At 37.5% G+C, this 21,511-nt stretch overlaps 1 long non-coding RNA gene across 1 annotated transcript; it reads right to left on the bottom strand.

The window, feature by feature from the left end:
* Positions 1 to 1,991: 1,991 nt before the first annotated feature.
* Positions 1,992 to 4,559, bottom strand: LOC114151904 (uncharacterized). The gene is made up of 2 exons (XR_003597040.1): positions 4,425 to 4,559; positions 1,992 to 2,664 (listed from the first exon to the last, which is right to left on the bottom strand). It is a non-coding gene; the product is annotated as an uncharacterized LOC114151904 (long non-coding RNA).
* Positions 4,560 to 21,511: the final 16,952 nt, after the last annotated feature.

Genomic DNA, 21,511 nt, shown 5'->3' with positions numbered 1-21,511 from the left:
TAGACCTCAGTGAATTTCTGTGTCGCACACGTGCGCACACACCTACACACAATATGTAATGACACATAAACCTCCAGGATGGATTCTCCTCCTAAGGTAATGATGACAGGGAGCTTAGTGAAATCTTGTGGTGTCACAGTTCGTTGGCGATCTCATGGAAACCTGCTCTTCACGTTCCTCATGATCCACCTCAAATATCACTGGTACCTCTGGACGTTTGAGGAAAATGCAGCACATGACATGTGTCTGTAATATTTAGCTCTTATGACAAAGTTGCCATGGGAGAAGTGTGTTGTAGTAACAGCATTATGCATCAGAGATGCATAATTCAGCTCTGATCCCACTATTGTTAGTTTGATCACATATTTCTGTAATCATCTCCTTGTGCATTGGCACCTGCTTTAAACTTTCATACAAGTAAATGTATTCCAGCAGAAGTGTTTTTCAGTTTCTGTCTCTATTTATGACACTGGGACCTCTTCATCCTCAGCAGATTTGGGTCCACTAAGGTTTCACGGTTTAGGTCATATGGAAAGCTGAATCCAGAGTTTGCTTCATCTCACATGGTTTCAATCACATTTTTCCTGCAGACGCTGCAGGTTCTGAGACAGACCCGCACTTCAGGACTTATTGACCTGTAACAGGCATGGCGCTGAAGGGAGGGAAAATAATTTGTAACTAATAAAAGGTAACACAAAACTTTATTCTTAAACATTGTTTTGTCAGTTTCTCAACTAACTCTGTATTTGTGCTACAGTGTTGTTCTGTTTTACTTTTTTCTATTCTTGCCCATGTTCATCAGCTTGGCTCATTTTATGATGTCTTTGTTTAACTCTGATTTACTTTTCTCCCCCTCTTATTTATTGGTTTAACCACATCCAAACATGATATTTGGAAATGCACTGGGAGATTGTTTTTCATAAATATATTTCCAACAGAACATTATAATACTCTGAAGTTTCTTTTCAGTAGTTCAAATACAGGCTAGGTTGCTTTAATAAAGTTCGTCAGTTCTCCTGTATTATTGCCTCTAGTTTCATTCATCTTCGTCTTGATAATTAAAACTATTCCTTGTGGTTTTTACGTTGGTCATTTTAGGTGGAATTGGTGCTTTTAGCAGAGTAGGTAGGACAACATGACAAGACAACTAGAAAAATGAAATCAGCTCAGTAGAACTCAAGTAAATATCTCTACCTTTAGATTCTGGAACTTTGACTTCTAAAGTGAAATGAAAGTTGTATTTTCATCTGAACAAGCGATCAACAGTCGTTTCCTTTTCCTTTTTGTCCCAGCTGCAGCGCATCCTATTGCTTCTGGTTCAGAAGTGGCTTAACCCAAGGAATGAGGCAGTTGTCCTGAATAAGTTTGTGTGTAGTTCTGGAAGCTCTGGCGCTGGCTGCAGTCAATGCCTTGTGAATCTTGCAAGGGATTTACTTTGCAAACCTAGAGTGATGATTATTCCTGATTTCCATTGCAGCTTTTCCTTTGAATCATCTTTCCTTTAAAAAGGAATATTATGCCTTTCCAGCCACATAAAACTATTTTATAGCACAATCAAGTAAGTATATTACCTCCATTTGTTATTAAAAAAATGTTGTATAAACATCAAACATAACTTGAAAGAAATTTGAATTTGCAATTTGACTCCTTGAAATTGGCATCTGTCTCTCTAAGCTCCTAATCCTTACGACACTCCCCTTTCAGAATGTTATCACATCAATGCTCCTCTATGATGCAGTTTTTAAGTGTTCTTGGAGTCTTGTAGCTTGTTAATAAGCTTGTTAATCTCATTCTATATCTTCTTTTCCACAACTTCTATTTTTCTGTTTAACTACTTTCTCCTTTCTACATTGTTAATATGTCTGCTAGCTATTCTCTTCTCTCTTTTAGCATCTCCTTTAGTCACAGCAAGTCAGCTGCCTTCTATTCTTCTTTCCCTCTTCTCTGTATCAGAATGACTTATAAATTATGCTTTTTGTAGGATTACAAAGCAGAATTCATACAATGTTTATTATTTCACTGAGTCTATATAGATGAAGGCAGACACTTCAGTCTCATAAAATAGACAGGATGCGGAGCAGGAAGCAGGACGCCAGCCTCTGTATGTTATCTTTGTCTTTTTAACGTAGGAGCTTAGGAGCAAAACGGTCCCCAGGTCTGAGAGTAATTTAAACAAAGGGCCTCACCGTCTCCTCTTAAGCTTGCAAAGACCGAGCTCTGCTCCGAAGTATTTCCCTCGGTTGGTGTAGACAGCGGGACTCATGGAGGCCATGCTCGTTCTCATGGATCCTGTGGAGAGCAGGGGTGGCCAAGGGTCACCCCAGGTCACTGGCAGGCACTGCAGGAGGATGTGAGTCCTCAGTCAGACGGGGGTCTTTTAATGCGGGCCACCATACCCCATCTGTCAGTGAAATTGCCCCTCCTTTTTGGTAAATCCACACAGCAGATAGTTATGAGGGAGTGGCGGTGGCTGTTTCCTGAGACGGCCATCGGGGATCCACCCTACGACTAACTCCCCCACTTTTGTTTTCATTCTCGTTGGGGTCGGAAGTGTTATTTGGGTTTGCATTCAGGGAGCAGCGCAGAAGCAGGACTTCTGTTTGATGGGAACCAAAAATCTTGTTGACACTTTTTTCCCTTTCTCCATTTTTCCTGCTCAACTCACTGTGAAGCAGAACAATAACATGTCATCAAATGTACGCTTACTGTTTAAAAAAGATAAACATTATTTCTGTATTGTCTATCTTTCAAAAAAGAAAATCTTGGCCTTCGGTTCTTCTTTGTGATTTGGCTTCCACTTGAATAAATCTGATCTAATCTCACTTGGGAAAAGCTGCAGAGCATAAAAGCATACATATTAAGTAAATATCCAGTCTTGCCAAGTGTTAAAAACTTGTTTTTTAATTAATTTGCCTCTAGCAACAAAACTATATGACTGTTATATTCCAGTTTATATGGGTATGGATGTAATTTTTACGTTTTTGGCAGTTACTGACCTTTCAGCAGTCATAACTGCTGAGATCTTGAGTTTAATCAACATCACTGAACGTGGTGCAACAAACGAAAATATTGGAGAAATACACAGCTCAGCAGCAAAGCTCTTGGACAATTATAGAAACTTGTAGAAAACTTTTTTTTTTCCACAGTCACCAATATGTCATTAACTTTATACTTATATGATATCCATTTCATTTATGTGTTGCACACTTAGTAGCTACTTGTTGCTTTTTTTATTTGTCACATGACAGTATCAAGCTTCAAAATATATTTTAGTAATATTTAGTCATTTTTAATCTGAAAAATAATCCAGTACAAACAATTTCTTTTAGAAGTCCCACATGTGGAAGGTGACTTATAATAATTTTTTAATAAAATGTACCTGCGAATTATTCGGCCACAGTATAAATCTAGCTCTTTTAGGCATTTGTTACCCGGCAACCTTGAATGAGCTCAGGGTGATGTGGTGATTTTGCTCTCTCAATGTGTGACAGCATGATATAAAAAAAGATGAGACAGCATCTAACAGGTAGGTTTATTCTTCTTCTGTGTAATGAATGCACTCCATGTACAATTCTTCATATCAAAAACTTCAGGTATCACTGAGTAACTCTAAAAGCTAGCCCTTAGAATGAGCACATCATTAATGGATATAATATTCCTTTAAACCAAATGAGAATTATTTTAACATGCTCCATTTAATATTCTAACGTTGATTAAATAACAAAATCAACTTACAGATGTTTTTTTTAGTTAGTGGTTTAACACAAATACACTGTCCATTTTTCTCAGACCATTTGTATTTTTAACTGTCAAAATAAAAATATGACTTTACTTTTAACTATTTTAATAGCTTTTATAATTTTATTCTGAACAAATAAAATATAGTTTAATATTTAAGCATTTTAGCTTTTAACTATCAGTTGTTTTCACAGAATAAACATATTTTATCTATCACTCAAAAAAAACCTCTACTCTAAAACCGAAATTGAAAAAAATGTGTAACACTCCTTTAACTCTGTGCCTCTTTATTGAGTTTCACACATAGGCAACCATGACTTACTCACTGAATGTCATAACATAGACTTTTGGGATAACCCATAAAGACATGCCCATTTTACAAATGAAGAAAGACCAAAATAATGTCTTTGTGTGAGAACCGTTCCAGAAAGTACAAATTCAACAAGTTCAGAGTGAATTCAGTAGTCCTTCAGCACCACGTGTGTGTTAAGCTAGCTGAGAAACAGCTAGCTTAACACACACGTGCAAAGCATTAGCATTAATTAGCCTCCAGAAATATGTCCCGTTTTCTACACAATACTAATCACAAACTGCATAATGTGACTCACTAGTTGACTATCAATTCATTCATCTCTTCAACACGTAAAGGTAAGCAATAGATAAGCATCAAAATAAATTTTACTGACCTGTGATATAGAAAAGATGAGGCATACACATTGAGCTCCTTTAGCGTCCATCAGGAAAGTTTATTCTTCCGTGTGCCCAACCTTCTCTATGCCACCAATGCAACACACGCCCCCTAGCGGTTGTATGTGGAATCGCACTGAATATCTCTAAATGTGCAAAACTGCTACATACCTCAAAAGATTTGAAGCTGTAGTTGCAGTGAAAGGTGTGGGGTTTGAGTAAGAGAAGGTATTATTTTTCTTTCTAAAAAAAAAAAAAAAACAACCTAAGGATAAAAAATTCTAATCATATATCACTCTTCTTTCATTTCACAATTATGTTCTACTTTAAATTGGCTTGTAACAATAAAATGCATAGATTTTTATAACATGACACAATGTGAAATATTTATAGGGGCATGCACACTTCTGCAAGACACTGTAAATCAGAGGGTTCTGTGTTAACGATCGTATGCTGTAAAGTATTATGAAGCTCCTAAAAATAAATTTAGCCTAACACTGTAGTTTGCTAATCTGTTACACTGAGAGGCATGGTGTGGAAGGAAAAAAAATAGCAAACTTGTCTGTACAATAATCAAAGCTGGTTTATTAGGCCTCCAGCATCATAGCACAGTTCAAAATGGCAGCTTTCCCTTCAGACAGTTCCTGCTACAGCCAGTAGTCCACCTTTATACTGGTTATCCCTGCCTTCTCATTTTACCCCCAGCCAATCAAACTCCAGCCAGCTCTGCTCCCTCCATAAAAGAGCTGGATTTGAGGCGGGCCTCTTCCTTAGCAGGGTTCCAAGATGGCCACTACAAGGACACACCCAAAAGGTAACAAACATTTCACAAAGGATCATATACACACATGCTAGAATTCAAACATTACAGAAAACCGTATTGCTTTGTAACATAATCAGAATACTGGGTAATCCCACTAGCATTTAAAAAAATAGTATTTCACAGTTCCAAAGTGACAATACAGTAACAGAAAAATAACACACCGTATTTTTATGTTTACCAATGCTAGATGGCTGATTCAAACATTTCCACATGCACCTTCTTGAGAAAACACTTCATTTGTCTAAGGAGAGGTTACATAAATACAATCATTAAAGAGGCAGTAATCTGTTTTACTGTCTGCAGTCAGTTGGGTCAGTTTGCCACAGCGATAAACATCAGCATTTTACTACAAACAAGAGCCCCCATAAGCGACAGGACAGGGCGCAGTTTACCCAAGGCAGCAGACATAAACACAGCACCCCTCCTGGATGGAGGTAGGTCATTTAGATACACCACCATCATTAGACCAATTAGGGTTCAGTGCCTATGACTCTGCAGGGCATTCCCTGTTCATCAGGGAAGGAGAAAAGTGCACTACAATTAAATGTGTTCAACGAAATGGCAACAGAGGAGGAAATGAGAGAGGAAGCCGAGGCGCGGAGCTGCTTCTCGGCTGTCTGAAAGTCGGCCACTGAGGTAAAGTTGCATCAGAATTCACCAGGGGCTTCTGGTGGAGCATGCTGGCATTTCAGACACCGATCCTCATCTGACTTGACAAAGATAAGGCGTTTTGTCGGCTTGCTCTCTAGGGCAGATATATAAACCTTATCCGTTTAGTCAGGTTAAATATTACCATCATTCTGACCTGGATAACTGCCACAATGCTTTCATGTATCTTCATGTTGCAGTCACCTTGCACAAGTTTAAGTCCTTTTTGTAATATTATTGTAATATTAACGGTTCACATTGCACCCTTTCATTATTCTTTTATATCTTGTGTTAAATGTAGACAAAGCTTAACAGGGTACTTATAGTGCAGTGCAGGTATTTAGAACGGTAAGTCAGTCATAAATCAGAAGATGGGAATTAATTCCTGATAAAAAAAGGTTAATTTATAGGAAGTTTTCTTATTCACTTTTCTGTTGCTGACAAAGTAATATCAAACTAAACAAACAAACAAAAAAAGTTACCTTGTCTTGATGTGACTTGTAAATGGGTGAATGTTGGTTAGTATGAAGATATTTTATCTGTAAATAATATAGTGGTAGACTATACATTGTCACACTCCTTTTGATATATTATAATATCAAATCCTAGGGAAAATTTATGAGACATAAATTGTAGCTTAAAAGCAACCGAGGGCAACCTGCTTCAGAAATAGCAACGCCCTGGTTTGATTGTCCCTATGCCACACTGCACTGATGCAGTAACTTATGCAAGTATTTAGAGCATGAACTGTTTAGTACATTGAAATCCTTGATCCAGATTTCTGCATTAGAAATAACTTTTGGTCGTATGTAGTATCAACTTTTTTTTTGAAAAGTTAAATTTTGCGTTTTTATTCTCTGTGTAAAAAGTGACCAAAGAGTAACAGAAATAAAGACTTGAAATAATGTCCATAATATGTATGTGTAGTTTTGATTCACACATACAGTAGATGTCTATGTGCAGTTGATGAGATGCTTTTTCTCCAGCAAGTCCCAGCTTCTGATCTTAAACTAAACTAAGACGATGCCAATTGCCAAACTACTGCAGATTAAAATATTGGTTGCACATCAAGACCAACATTATATATCAGACAAAACAAGACTCTGTGGATTTTATCAGTAAACCTTTAATTGGGTTAAACTGGTCTTGCTATTCAATGCTGTGGCTATAAAGCATTAAAGTCCTCAGGCTAGTTTGGCATCTGATGGAGTTGATCCTTGAAGGAGCCAGTCATGATTGGAACAATTTTCGAGGAGAGCAGTGGAGTTTAAGAGGCCATACCATTACACAGTAAGAGAGCATTTCCTCCTACCCTATTCGAATAGATCGTATCAGCAGCTGAGAGTAATAATAGCCTGTATTTGTCAAAGTTAAGTGGGGCTCAGCAAAAGAGCATAGTTAAATCATTTTGATGAAGAACATCCTGAGTGAGGTTGTGTAATTTGATCATACCGGACCAACATACTGAATCGCTCACCGTGATGACGATGCTCAGCGTCTCATAATTACTGGACAGAGATGCAGTATAAATGTTTAACAAAATAATGACATCTAATTATTTCAAATGGGTAAAGACAAGCTTGCATTCTCATTCCGCCCACTGCTCCTCTCTAAGAAGATGCTTACCCCCTGGCGTTATTACAAGAGCTGATAAAGGCCACGGCCCTGTTCTTTGTGTTGTGTTTTCAGAGTGTTTTTAGGGGTTGTTATAGTTTACAGATGTCACCCTGCATAGCAATTGGAGGGAGTCATGGATTTGTCAGGAAGGGAGCCCTCCTCGGCTCCCACGTCGTCTTTCCTGGGTGTGTTGTCAGGGAGGGGTCTGTCAAGGGAACCCCTGGATATAAACAAATATTGAATTGGTATAAATATTACAACTAAATAAATATAGGATGTGACATTGGAGGTTACACAATGGTAAAGCCAAAAAAAACAAAAAACACTGGAAGCCTTCTTCCTTGGGACAACTTGCTTGTTTAACTTTGAGAAAACTCAAGATAAACTAGTTCAGCTTGAGAAATGAGCCAGTATTATACTTATAAACAATGTAAAATTGGATCTTTAGACTTTATCAGAACCTTGTAAGAAAGACACAACTTTCACTTTTTAACAGAATCTGTGAAAATACCACAAATATCCATTTGACTTTTAGTGACAGGAAGGTGATTTCTTCCTGTCAGGTTCTTAAATGAGAAATTGTCATTTAGTAAATCTCTGGTGTTAGATTTGTTTCCATTTGGCGTTAAACAATGGTCCATGTATCACAGACTGAAGTGTTTGCCTGTCTTCTTTGCAAAATAAGAAAAACTCAGTTGGATTTAATAATGAGGGTACATTAAGATCAATCTTAAAGATTTTTTTTGCCACTTTTCTTATTTTTAAGTACTGCATGCTGCCATAATGGATGAAGAGACAAAATATGTCTAATCAAAGTCTGAAGAGCTGCAGTAAAAGATCTCAATGTGGGTTGAAACTTTTCCAAAATTAAAAAAAAAACACAGTACGGTATATTTGTGTGAAAAACAACCTAGACAAATGTCAGATATGCACTTTAACAGTGCAATCTAAATCATACAAATATGAAAGAAAAATCCCTTTTCTATTCAGGCTGATAAACACAGCTTCACACCCAGCTGAGCCCCTCATGACTCTGACTGCTTCTCCTACAACATTGTCACATTTTCAGACCAGAAAGCCTTGGCAACTTAATTGTGGTTATGGAAAAAGAGTTGAAAGGACGGGCAAGAAATAGACAGCATCTTCATGCAAGTTTTTTGCAGTAGTGACTCAGATTGAAGTTTATTTTGAGAAGCAGTCTTGGAAAAGGAGCTTATCGTGGAAAATCAGTCTCCTGTTCTTATGATGTATGAACAGATTGGATTTCAAAAATTGTTCAATGCAATGTTTCTTTATAGGAACAACAAATAGCTTCAGGGCAAGTTTCCATAAAGACATGGATGAGCCATGTTGGTGTGGAAATTCCTGACTGGTATGCACAGATAAGCATTCTATCTCAGCTACAAGAACCATTTCAGAATTGTGCTTCTGAAAGAATGGTGAAAAAGTCCAATAAACACACTATTTACACTTTGTGAAAAGCTTTCCTATAAGAGTTGGAGCTGTTATAAATAAAAAGGTGAGCTGACTTCATATCAAACCTGATGGATTAGGAATCACATTTAACTTAAGTTCAAATGTTCGTGGTACTTATTTTTAGTTGTCCATAACTTAAAAGGTCTAAAAAGTTGATGCATTCATCTTTTAGTTGCTATTTTCAAGCACATCCTCTGCCTTCACCTCACCCTAACACCTCTGGCCACACCAATCCATCACACATTCTGCTTCACATAATCCAAAAACCTTCTTTTGGCCCATTTGCGCAAAAACCTTTCAACATTGTCGAATTCTTAAAAAAAAAAAAAGGGGGAGCAAGTGCTAGCAATATTTTAAGGTTTTCATCATTCAACCAAACAATGTTTTCAACACATAGACATATGCTATAACAGAGCCAGCAGGGTGCTTTTTAATGATATAGTTCAAATTCAGCGTGGACCTTTAAGAGAAAACAAATGTTCAGGGACTACAGCAATGTAAATGGATCTGAATTTAAGAAGTACTTAGGCACAGGACCAAAAATCGCCCAGGGACTTCAACGAAATTGTCCTGAAACACATGGCCCACATTTTACAGAAGACAGACCAGGTTCTGGAGGAGATAACTGTTTAGAAAAATTATTGACGGGCATCAAATCATGTACATCACTTGATGTGTGTGTGTGTGACTGTCACTCTTCAGCTAAATATTCAGAAGGTTGTTTTGTTTTAAAGGCGTGTTAGCTGAGAGTGATCTAAAGACTCCTGATGTGTGCTTGGAAAAAGGCCAAAGAAAATGAGTTGATGGTTTGGCCGAGCATCAAAGGAATAACTTAACTTTCATGTGGTGTGGTGTGCGGTAAATATGACATAATAAAGTGCTTTAAGTTACTGGAGTGAGCATTTTAGTAATATTAAAATCCAAATAACAAATTGAATGTCATATAGCATTCTTTATCCTGTTTGAAATGAAACAGAAGCGTAACTTTGTGGTCCAGCTCTTTGGAGGCACAACATGAGGACTGGACAACTGCTCTCAGGGGACATTGTCCGACACAAAACAGAACAATACCATTATGAAAAACAAACAAACAAAAAACTAAATAAGCATGATATATTAAGACACATAGTTGCATCTAGACAGAGCGTACCAAGTAAAATTACTTCAACTTAAAACATATCCTTTTGTTCTTTTGTGAATACAGAAACTTTACCAGAAAAAAAATCTATAAAAAAAACAAGCCAGCACAAAAATACAACTTTTTACATGTTTATTAATGCAGGCTTGACAAAATGAATATGATTAAATATTATGCATGATTGGATTCTCACTGAATACTCCAGCTTCCTCCTATAATGTCTCTCACAATCTAGCGGAGGGATGGACATATGATGATGAGGCTCAATGTCTATTTCTCTGACTTTGATGGATTATGACACTATTTTATGCAATGTCCATAAAAATGTCCCAAAAAAAGGAAATGACAAACATACTGCAGATTAAGATATAGCAAAGGACAAGCACAGAATTGAAACATGCAACTTTCTTGAGTTGCCTCTGTAAGCTCTGCTAAGTTTTCACTTGCTACTCTTTGGGAATTAGCAGTTTGAAAATGAAAGGTTACTGGACTAAAAAACCTTTAAAAATACCAGAGAGCTATTGACTGAATCTTTTTAAAAAACTTACAAGAACATACTACCCAGACACAAAATACAGAAAAAAAAGGTTATTGCTTTCAATTTGCAAACAGAAACAGCAAATATTTCAGTCTAAATACTGCTGTAATTTTTCAAAGTGTTGACTTGAGAGATTTGAGGGGAAAAAAATGCATGACACACTTTTTAAATTTGCATTTGTAAAAAACATGTATTATTATCCTTCTACTTTATAATTCACATAATATACAACCATTTAAAGCTCCCAAAATAGTGTTTTTCTAATGTGATTTAACATAGCTTATGCAAAGCACTAGGTCAGGACAAACACTTTTAAACTTACAGCATTAAAAAAAAGATGTATGGCTCAGAGTGTTTTTGGGTGATGGATCTTTATGCTTTCCATTCACTGGAAACAATCACTGGGGTGGTGGGGAAATAGAACCATTTACCAAACTCTGAACGTTTATACTTAATCTGAAGATGTGTGTCAGTCTTTCACTTTAAGAAAGCAAAATGCCCAAATTGCTGGTAGAAAAAATTATTAAATAAATAAAATGCATGTACAGTATATATATGCTTATCTTAATTGTATTATGTGTCTATTCCGTAGGGGCAGCCTCGAGTCCTCAAGGTTTGGAGCATGGCCATAAATCACCTAAGAAGGCAAGTAGTTCAACAACTGGTTAAACTGCGATCCAGACAATAATGATGTTATTTGGAGGTCACGCTGCTTGTCAAAAGCTCAGGCTTGGCTGTGTGCCAAGCTACGATGGGTATCTGCCTGCGCTCTGAGTCATTACAGGACTTCTGTAAATAGAAACCCAACCAAAGGAAATGTCCCAGATCAAATCAGGGCTCAAGTATTTCTATCCAACAACTTCCTAAGCTGAAAGCGCAGCCCAGCTACGTAGAGGCATGGAGATTTTTTTTGTCCTCTGAGAATTGAAGAGCTGCTGACATGATGATGACTCAACCACACCTTTGCAGGGCTCATGTTAACAACGAAGGTCACTTTCTCAAATTTTTGCATTCCTGTTTTATTGCTAGGCGAAAGAGAATCGCATCAGTCTCTCCTGACATCTCCCATTCACACATATGATTTAACATTCTTCACAAGGCGAACTGTTCTAGATACCTGCTCTGTTTTCCCAACAGTCAGTGCTGTTTGCTCAGATTTCAGGTTTCCTTCTTTGGTGTCAGAACATGAGAAAAAACAAGTGACTGGTGGGGTCTCTCTGGAGCCCCTACTCTTTGGAAGCCCTCCCAAAAAACAATGTGAAATTCTACAATAACTTTTCGATGCACCTTCAGGGTCCCAAAGGCTGCATACAGACTATGGCAAAGCTGTTAATCTTGATGGTACAAGATGCAATGGCTCCACTGTGGCTGTGCCTCTGACTCAAATCTTTAACTCTGTCTTTTAGCAATCTGTTAAGGGGATGCACATCTGATATTTTATTTTCGGTCTTAAGTCAGGTTTCTTTAAACAGGTCCAAACTGTTAGATTCTTAACTCTTCTTGGAGAAGAGAAGAAAATTGATGAAATGGAGTTAAAATTTGAAGGGCAACTGACAGGAGAGATTAGAACATAGTGATACGTCAATGAGGGACTATAAGAACTTTCAGAGAATAAATAATACATGGGAGAAAATAGCTCAGACTCTGAGTAAGGATGAGGCTCTGTGTCACTGAATTGTGGGAATGAAGGAATGTGCTGCAAGAAATATAGGAAATACACTTGACTATGTAGTCTCAATCGTCTTTTGACAGTATATTTGGAGTCCGGGTGGCTCAGAAATACACACAGCATGCCACAGTAGGTGGAAGCCTTCAGAATAGTCCGGCCAAAGTTATCTGTGACAAGAATTAAAAGTATGCAATCGCAGGTGCTCTCCATCAAATCTGATGGAGGTTAAATTATTTTCAACAGAACAAAATGGCAAAAACTCTAGAGTTTTATGGTCAAATATAAGGGCAAAGCAAACTTCTAGCACAACTACTTACATTTCCAGCAGAGCTTTATTTCACACTAGAAATAAGACGGAAGCCACATAACAATTGTTGTTCAGTTTATGCATATCGTGTGCCACATCGGCACAGTCCTGAGGTGTAAGACATTTATTCAAAATGTCTGAATGCATCTCCCATAACAATTGAATGCAACCACAGTGCAGTTGTATGTCACTTTATTTCTGCTGGAAGCTTATATTTGATCCAGGAAAGTGTGGGAGGCCCCTCGAAGTGACATCACTCTGCTGTGGATGACTCTCTGGAGCCGCATTGTTGTCCAAAACTAAGCAATCTGGTCATGACCTCTGCTGAAACACATGGGGATGTAATTCATGTTCAATGGTGGGAACACCTTAAACTACAAGATAAGCAGGAGGTTCTTGAGAAGTATTAATGACTTAACTAGTAAAATGTCTTCTGGTTTTAGGGTCTTTATAATTGAATCAAAGGTTCTGGTTACCTTTTTGATGTTCTTAGTTGTACACCATTGTTCTTTGTTTTCACTTTTACTTGTTGTTCAACTCATTCTACTTATGAGCTACTTTGTTACATTATTTACCTTAGTTTATTCCAGTTGGTTTAGGTTGCTGCTCTTAAGTCTTCAGTGGTCACTCCTCCACTCACTTCCTATAGAACTTGATCAATGAGGCAACAATCGGCTTCCTTCCTCCAGCCACGCAACGAGTGAGATTCACGCATGTCAAACTGTGATTCCTTACATGTAGGGGTGCACACGAAGGCTAGCAAGAAAGTTGAAAAAGGTTGGACTTCTTTCGCTGCTGCAGCTATCATGTCCTTTATGTTGGGTTCACCCAAGGATTGGGACTCATTCTCCTTTCCCTGTTTGTCGTTCCCTGTGTGTTAGGTCCTTTAGTTGGCCATTATACACTCGTGCTAAAGTTTGGCATTTCCAACTGTAGCGTCATCATACTTCAGCAAATAGCAGCTTCCTTCTGAGCTGCCTTTCGCGCTCGCTCAAAAAAATCTAATTGCAACAGTAAGTTTGGTTCACATTTTTTCCTCAAAAGCACCTGGTGTATAGATGTAAAGCCTTATACACACACGTCTTTGCATAACCATGACTCTGCAATGGTGGTCTGCATGTCCATCCTGAACCTTGAGTTGGCTCCTTCCCAGCAGTTTAAAGGCGGAGGCAGGTCCTGCTGCCAGCTGTGGCCCCACTGTGGGAAACAGGCCCTGTGTTATTGTATGTGTAATGAATTGCTGATGACGCATTTGTTTATATGCAATCTTTAAATAATGGAAAGATTAAATATTTGGATCCAAATAATAATAATAATAATTCATTTCCTTGCCACCACAAGTAAAACTTAAAAATAAGCAAATATGATGTGAAATGATTGCATTTTGTGGATATTTGGAGGTTTTGCTCGCACACACCCTTTTGTGGTGAACATTACTCAGATTTAATTGCACCACATTATCCGCCCTTTACATTAGAAAAGCCACACATTCCTTTGAAATGCTGTGAAAGTTGGTGGAAATTCAGCTGCGCTGATTAGCATTTCGCGTACTGTGTGAAACTGAAGGCTCTCCCCATCACTGTCGAGTCTTCAGAGAAGCATGGAAACTCTGATCACCATGATGAACTTTTGGCAGTAAATTGCAGCGCCTGACATTAGCGGAGGAATCAAGTTGTGCCTGCATGTGTGCCCTTGCAGTCAGCATCTTCTCTGGAAACTCCCATTCAAATCCCTTCTCCTAATAGAAAGAACTTTTCCCTCACAGTGATGCTGACCACAGAGCTGTCACTCCCTTATGATAGATGTTCCCCTCGCAAAAATTATTAAACTCTCTCACAGTTATTCTCACATTCAGATTGGCTCTAGAATGCAGGAATGATGGGGAAAAATGGAAAAACCAGTACATCTGAAGATCAAATACAGGAATAAAACATAACAAACATCACACGAAGGGGCCCTTCAGGGCCCAGCAGATCCTGACTGACAGGGCTTATTGGTGCCTGGCATGTAAAACATGGAGAGGTCAGGTCTATTCACTAACTTTCCTGTTTACATGTGCCGTGATTTGTCTCGGGCTGCACTTGCCGGCTCAGCAGGAGGAGTGTTTACACATGGGTGACTGGCGGAGAGGAGAGTAGAGGAAAGGAGAGGAGAGGAAAAACTTGGCATGGTAATTTGGATTCCCAAGGTTTGCATGTGAGACTGAAGGGTGTGCTGCAATGGCAAAACAAAGACATGAAGAATCACCGGTTGGCTGGGAAGCTGTAAGGTTTTCAAACAGAGCAGAAGCCTAAGAGGTCAAAAGCTTTGGATTGAAGAGAGCCAAGACAGAGAAAACGAGACTTAAAAATACCACATCTTTATAAAGATGATAAATTGATGCAGGTGTTTATTTTAGGTCATCGGAGGTTCAGTGGAAAGCAAAGCCAAGGCATCAGAAAAACATTTGTAAGAGCTAAAATAATTATGTTCACCTCAGTGAATTTGCAGTTTTACCACACAACCTAGCCTTCAGAGATGTTGACTTGTGATGTAAAAAAAACACAAAGACTTGCAGAGTATTCATATTACAAAAATCCCATTTTCCCTTTTACAACCACAAGTCTCAGTGTAGTGTAAAAAACCACTACATTAACAGAGCTTTAAAAAAAAGTACACATAGAATCCATTTTCAATGAAAGCCTACCTGCAGAAGAACATAACTACCTGGCTACTCTGTTCATGTTTCATAAGAAGTGAGAAAGCAGAAATTACTGGAACAGTCCATTTTTGTAAAGCTCTATTTGCCATTAAGGTCAAACCAAAGTTCATTCATGTGCAGACGTGCAGAGTCTTCATCTATTCAAAAGCTAACAGACATTCTAATCTCCACAACAATAATGGGATATTCCTCCTTCCAACTGGAGGACACAACAATCTAATCATCTTATTTTAGCGTATATGGATTTAGATATCTGTGTGCGGCCTATGACACACATCTACAGCTGTATGTGTTGCTATGAATTAGTTATTTTCAAAAAACAACCATGAAGGAAAAATGTTTAAAGTAAAACAGTATACAGTATTAAGCCTCATTCTAAAGCCAACGTTCGTTTTCAGAATTTTACACTTCTGATTTTAAAATCAGTGTTTCAAAAACACTGGACTTTTTTTTTTTTTTTTATCTCAAAGCAAATACAAACCGGCCCATCTCTACAGTTGATTCTAATGAAGTCAACTGTCTGGGGACTTGCGGTGTCAGCCTGCCTTTCAGCATTCTTATCGTCACCCAAACAAAACCTCCCTACCAATCTGACTGGATCCTGGAGAGGAAGTTAAAAATGTCAAAGGCTATAAAAACTGCTGCAGCCTCTTTGTCTGCTTCTCAGAATCCTAACATCGAAGTGAGAGGGGTTCAGCCCTCATCATTTTCTATACTGCTTTTAGGGAAAAAAAACTCCATGAGACAAGCATGGCTGTAACCGGCAGCCAAGGGGAGTGAGAACCATGTGAAAAACTGTTATTTTAGGATTCAGCCTAAGACCACCAGCACAATGAGGCATTCACATTTATAAGAGCGAGTTGTTGGCACTGGTTAAGCCTTGTTTCCTCCCTAATAGTAATGATATCCTGTTCTTCATGCTTTTCTTTCAACTAGACTCAGGTAAAGCATGGGTTGGGCTTCCGTTTCACAACACATTCAGACAAACTGATGGCTTCTCTTTGTTCTGCTGCATAGAAAGGCTTTTACTCTGAGAATGTTTTAAAGAAACTATATGTATTTCATTTAAAGCTGTCACAACAATTTCCCCTTCAGGCTGCTACATTATAACAACAATATTTATCTCTGGTTTGTTACCATGGCTGTGTTAAAGTCAGTAAGAGCATTTCGTATCACAGGAATTGTAATTTTCTCACCACTCAATCAGAAGTTCCATTCAAAAATATCCTTTATTAATAAAATGCTTTAACTCAACCTGTGTAGTTATTATATATTTCTTTTAGTCAAGTCAAATATTGTTTACATGATATCAGAAGAACTTTACCATGGAAAATCTCTCGGTAATCATTATTAAAATCTTTATTGCCAATATTAATTATTATTCTTATAACTTCTGAGCACCTTTTTGCATGTTTGAGGGCCATTTTTTACAATTCATATTTTGCGATTATCTCTCAGAGTCTGAGGTTGGAAGGACTCCTTGCCATCACCTTAATATTTAGCTTCCTCCTCGAGTTCTCTATCAAATTTATATACAGACTAACATAAATTTCATTTCCAGTCAGAAGAAACATGTTGGAAAAATTTTAAGATTACTCCAAACCTAAATCTGCCATTGTCCACATCCATAGATGTTTGGACTTTTAGTTTCAGTTATTTTCTGTCTTGATCTTTTGTTTGTTGTATATTTTGCTATTTTATTTTACAAACAGTGAGAATAAACAAACATTTGTTCTCACTGTGTGTGTTTTGGATTTGCTTCTATAGACTAGTATTTCTTTTTGTTTACCATTTATATCAGTTTCAGACTTTTTGTTATGTTCCCTCAGCTTTGTTTGTTTGTCAGCTTACCTGCCATTCTGCTTCCATCCCAACTGTTAATTATTTGCCTGCACCTGCTCCCTTCCTCAGCTTCGTCCACTCACTTGTAATTTCTGGGCCCTTTTATCATTCCCACATTTTGCTCAGTATTTAAGCTCTTCAGGTTGCATTAGCTCTCACTGGTTTTTCGCCATATTTCCCATGCTCCCTGCCCTTTCGTCACTTTGACTGCTATACTTGTTTACTGGACTTTACTGTGCTGTGTCTTGTAATTGTTTTCATTTAGTCAACATGTCATTTATAAGTATGAGTAATTTTTTAATAAACTGCAACTCTTTTTGTAGTGATATCTCAAATCGAGCTTATTTTTATTGCTTTTCTGGAGTTCATGCAGAGAGTAAATTACATCACAATTTTTCATAGGAAACATATTTCCAAAGGAGCTGTGGACATGGAATTTTTACCATGTGTTAAGTGATCCATTCATAGAAAGAAACCAAACAAATAAGTTCAGAAATTAAGTTATGTGTGCAAGTATTCATTGCTAGAAATTGTTCATTTAAATATTACAGGTTGTTTTTTTCACATGCATAGAAGGTTACAGTATTAAAATGAAATAATATTTGTCACCCATATATACAAATTTTTAAAAACAAAAGATCTCATAAGGTGTGCCTATTTTTTTCCCACAAAACTGTACTCAGGCAGCAGAACCTCTTGCCTTTAAAAAATGGTGGGCTGTCTTTATTTGCTGTGTATCTGCCTGGCAAAAATGTATTTATTTTTTTTAACCTGATATGTACCAATTTCTTCTGAGTGACTTGATTTTATAAAAAATCAGCAGTCGTCGGCCAACCAGTCTTTTTTATATTTCCGAGATGATGAGATGTGATTCTTGCTAATCAACAAGCATAATGGTAAAAACCACTAGCTTTCAGACGCATTCCTCTTCCCAGATTTTATGTGTGTCTCTAAAATGTTTTCATTTTCACTGTGATTCATTTAGCTAGCTGCCAGATCATAGTGCACTTTGAGAAAATCTGGCAGAAACATCAAAGTGCAATGATAAGTGAAAGAATACAGCTGATTATGATGATGACTTGGAAAACAAACATCGTAATGATGAAACAGGAGATCCTTGACTGTGTGTGTCGCCTCAGAGGTTTTTGATCTCACATCTGACAACTTCATACCATTTAAATGTCTCCTCTCCGGTCTCTGAGGTTGTGTCATCTGCTTAGGCGGCTGTCCTCCTTCTGGCCAGTGGAGTCAAGATTGAGAGCTTGGCGATGGTGACTAAGGCAAGATGTAATGCTTGGCATCAAGACACAATCTCTTTTTTGGTCCCTCTTCCAAAGTTTCCCCACATGAGAGTGTGTGAGGAGATTAGCAGATGATAAAGCTAATTTATTCATTCATTCCTCTATTGTTTTTCTGTATAACCTCTATATGGAGCAGCATAAAAGGAGAATATAAACCTATGTTGTTCTTCTGTTTCACAATAACCTTTCACAATAACATTCATCTGGAAAATGACAGAGGTCAAGTGTCTTAAAAAGGGCAAATGTGTGTGCCTTTTGTGCCACACAGGGGTACGTGAATGATTGTAAACGTCAACTTTCAGTTGACAGACCTGGCGAGTCAAGTGCAGGGATAAAACGCTTGGAACTGCGTGGTTAATTTAATTTACTCCACAGTCAGTTCTGATGACCTAATTTCCTGTGAGGTACTTCACACGACGTATGCTTCTGGAGGTTGACCAAAGTCCCCAGAATGAATGAAAGCATGTATTTGAAATTGGCAAATGCATGAGAGTTTCACACATCATTTGAAAGTAGACAGAGGAGTGATCTATGTTTCCTGCACCTTCTTTTGTTCCGTTCAGAGGGTCTGAGCTCTCGGCTATTGAGAAACGATTACTTCCTGGATGACTGGACTCTGTTGAGGTTTTAAACTTCACCAGTAGAAATTCTACTGGAGCAATCCAAGTAAATGGGGAAAAAAGTCCATACTGTCTGTGAAGTGAGATTTTAATTGAGTGGAATTGCATTGGAAGGCAATGGTCAGGCTATCGCCAACCTTCTTTGACCACAGTGGATAAGACCAGGCTTTCTGGTCTGTTTCTGATCTAAGATCAAGTAACAGGACTTTAACTATACAGACTTTATTAGATAAATTGTTCAAGGTTGTCAATATAAATAGCAAAATCAGCCATTCACTTGGCACATACATCACTGCATGTGCTAAAACTGATTTGAAATTTCAGAAAAGGAAGGAATAGACATAAATGGGTATTTAAAAGTTATCTTTACATATACATGAATAAATACAATGAGCATGTTTAAAATATAAGTTAATTTATTAAAAGTTAAAAAATTCACATTTTGAACCAGAATGTAAATTTTTATTTTCTCTACATTAACAATTTGACTGCAAAATGGTAATAATAAAAAAGACTATGTTTATAGAGCAGTTTGAGGTGTTGAGATTTTTTTCCATTAGCTCAGGGGTTGAAGTACTACTTGAAGTAGGGGCACATAAACCTGAGTATAACTGCATTGTGATGAAAAGCAATTTCATTCTTTCTAAAAAAATATACAAGTTAGAAAAAACGTTGGTGGCAAATGTCATCCCTATCTTCTACCCATCCAGTAAAACAACAGTAATTTTGCACCTTAACCCTAATATACGCACTTTAGAACATGGGGTGCATCAAAAGTGACACTTTTAAAAGTGACCATGTTGATGTTACTGTAGGGCATTTTGTTCTGCCTCTTTCTTTTTGCATGTTTGTCTGTATTAAAATGCAGAAATAACCAATAAACATATGTTGTAAAAAAAAAAAAAAAGTGACACTTTTTGGTAGTGTAGGTCTTCATCTATTATGAAGTTACATTTCAGGATGGAAAACTGAAATCATAAAGCTTATTTCTTTTGGCACCTAGCAGTTTTCTGGCAGGAAACTGTTTCAGCTGGAATTAACTGAACTGGTGATTTGTGACTCACTAAATCAAAACAACTAAACAATTAAAAGCACCATAGGGCTGAGTTTGTACAGAGTCTATTATTATTTATTATTATTATTTATTTCTCAGATTAATTATAAGAGAAACCAATTTAACTGAGTGAATACTGATTTAAAGAACCTGCAACTGAAGAAGAAAATGTTTAAAATGTAAAGTTATTTACACAGTGAGGGTACACCAAGTATCTTGAAAGAGCCATATCTCAGGGGCAAGACTGCTTTTAATTGGTGGCTGCTGAGCCGACAGTGTGGTATGCTTTCACGGTGACATGAGATTGTTTCCAGAGCTTGTGAATGCTCCACTGCAGTCTGCTGCATGGAGGTATCAAAACACAGTGATGGCCCTTTTGTGAGTCAGTGAAACATATTAAACTCTGCTGTGCAAGTCATAAAACACCATCTAAGATATCTCAAGCTTTTCTCACGCTCTCTTTCTCTATTCATGTCTGCACTAACAGCCTATGTTTTACCTAAACACTCTGGTTAGTTGTTTTGAGACCAAGACAATAGATCACCTCATGAAGAACTGTTAAATTGTAAGGCTGTGAATTAACGTTGTGCTATTGTTGGCCAATACAATACAGAAGCACTTTGCATCCTGTACTGTATCGTGACAGGTGCATGCCAAACAGTCATTCTGGAGCAATTTCAACCGCCGAGGTGATTTCCGCTTGCAGAGTATCAGTTTTCAGGTTGCTGATGTCTCTTTCATTGTCATTGGAGGCTTTTAAGTGGAAGGTCAATGGTTCCACTTAAAGGTTGTCCTCAGTGTTTGTTTGTTTTTTTATGTTTTTCTTTTTGCGTGTGAGAATGTGTCTGGGGAGGAAACTGTACAAAACGTAGGATGTAGTCAGCTTTTCACCTTTATCCTGATGCTCAATTCTTTTTTACCCGTTTGTTAATCCTGTCTGCCTGCAGGGATTTTCTTTTAAAGGTAGTAATTTTAGGAGGTTATCTTTGGCTTTTCTCATTATTTCAGCATGAGGAGGAGAAAGAACAATTTTGGCATAGCTTAAAACCCACCACCTGAGTTTTCTGGCCGATATCTTATGTTGATAAAAAAAAATTTCTATGATTTAAATTTCCTGCATTGCGAGATCAATACTCAAAAATCATAAATTTTTCATTGTACATTATGTCAGTCATGTCTAAAAGTTAAGTCACATAAAAGGATTAAATAATTTTATAGGAAAATCTAAATGATCAATGATTTCACTTTTAAAGAAACATCTGTTAGCTTATGTTAGCGGTTGACGTAGTTCCAAAAAAAAAGTAGTCTTCATGTGTAATCCTAGAGATTATAGATCGCTCCTATAACTCTTA

The sequence above is a fragment of the Xiphophorus couchianus genome, chromosome 10 (assembly GCF_001444195.1).
Source record: "Xiphophorus couchianus chromosome 10, X_couchianus-1.0, whole genome shotgun sequence".
In the NCBI taxonomy this organism is placed as follows: Eukaryota; Metazoa; Chordata; class Actinopteri; order Cyprinodontiformes; family Poeciliidae; genus Xiphophorus; species Xiphophorus couchianus.
The sequence above is the reverse complement of the archived record's forward strand: the minus strand, read 5'-3'. Positions and strand labels throughout refer to the sequence as shown.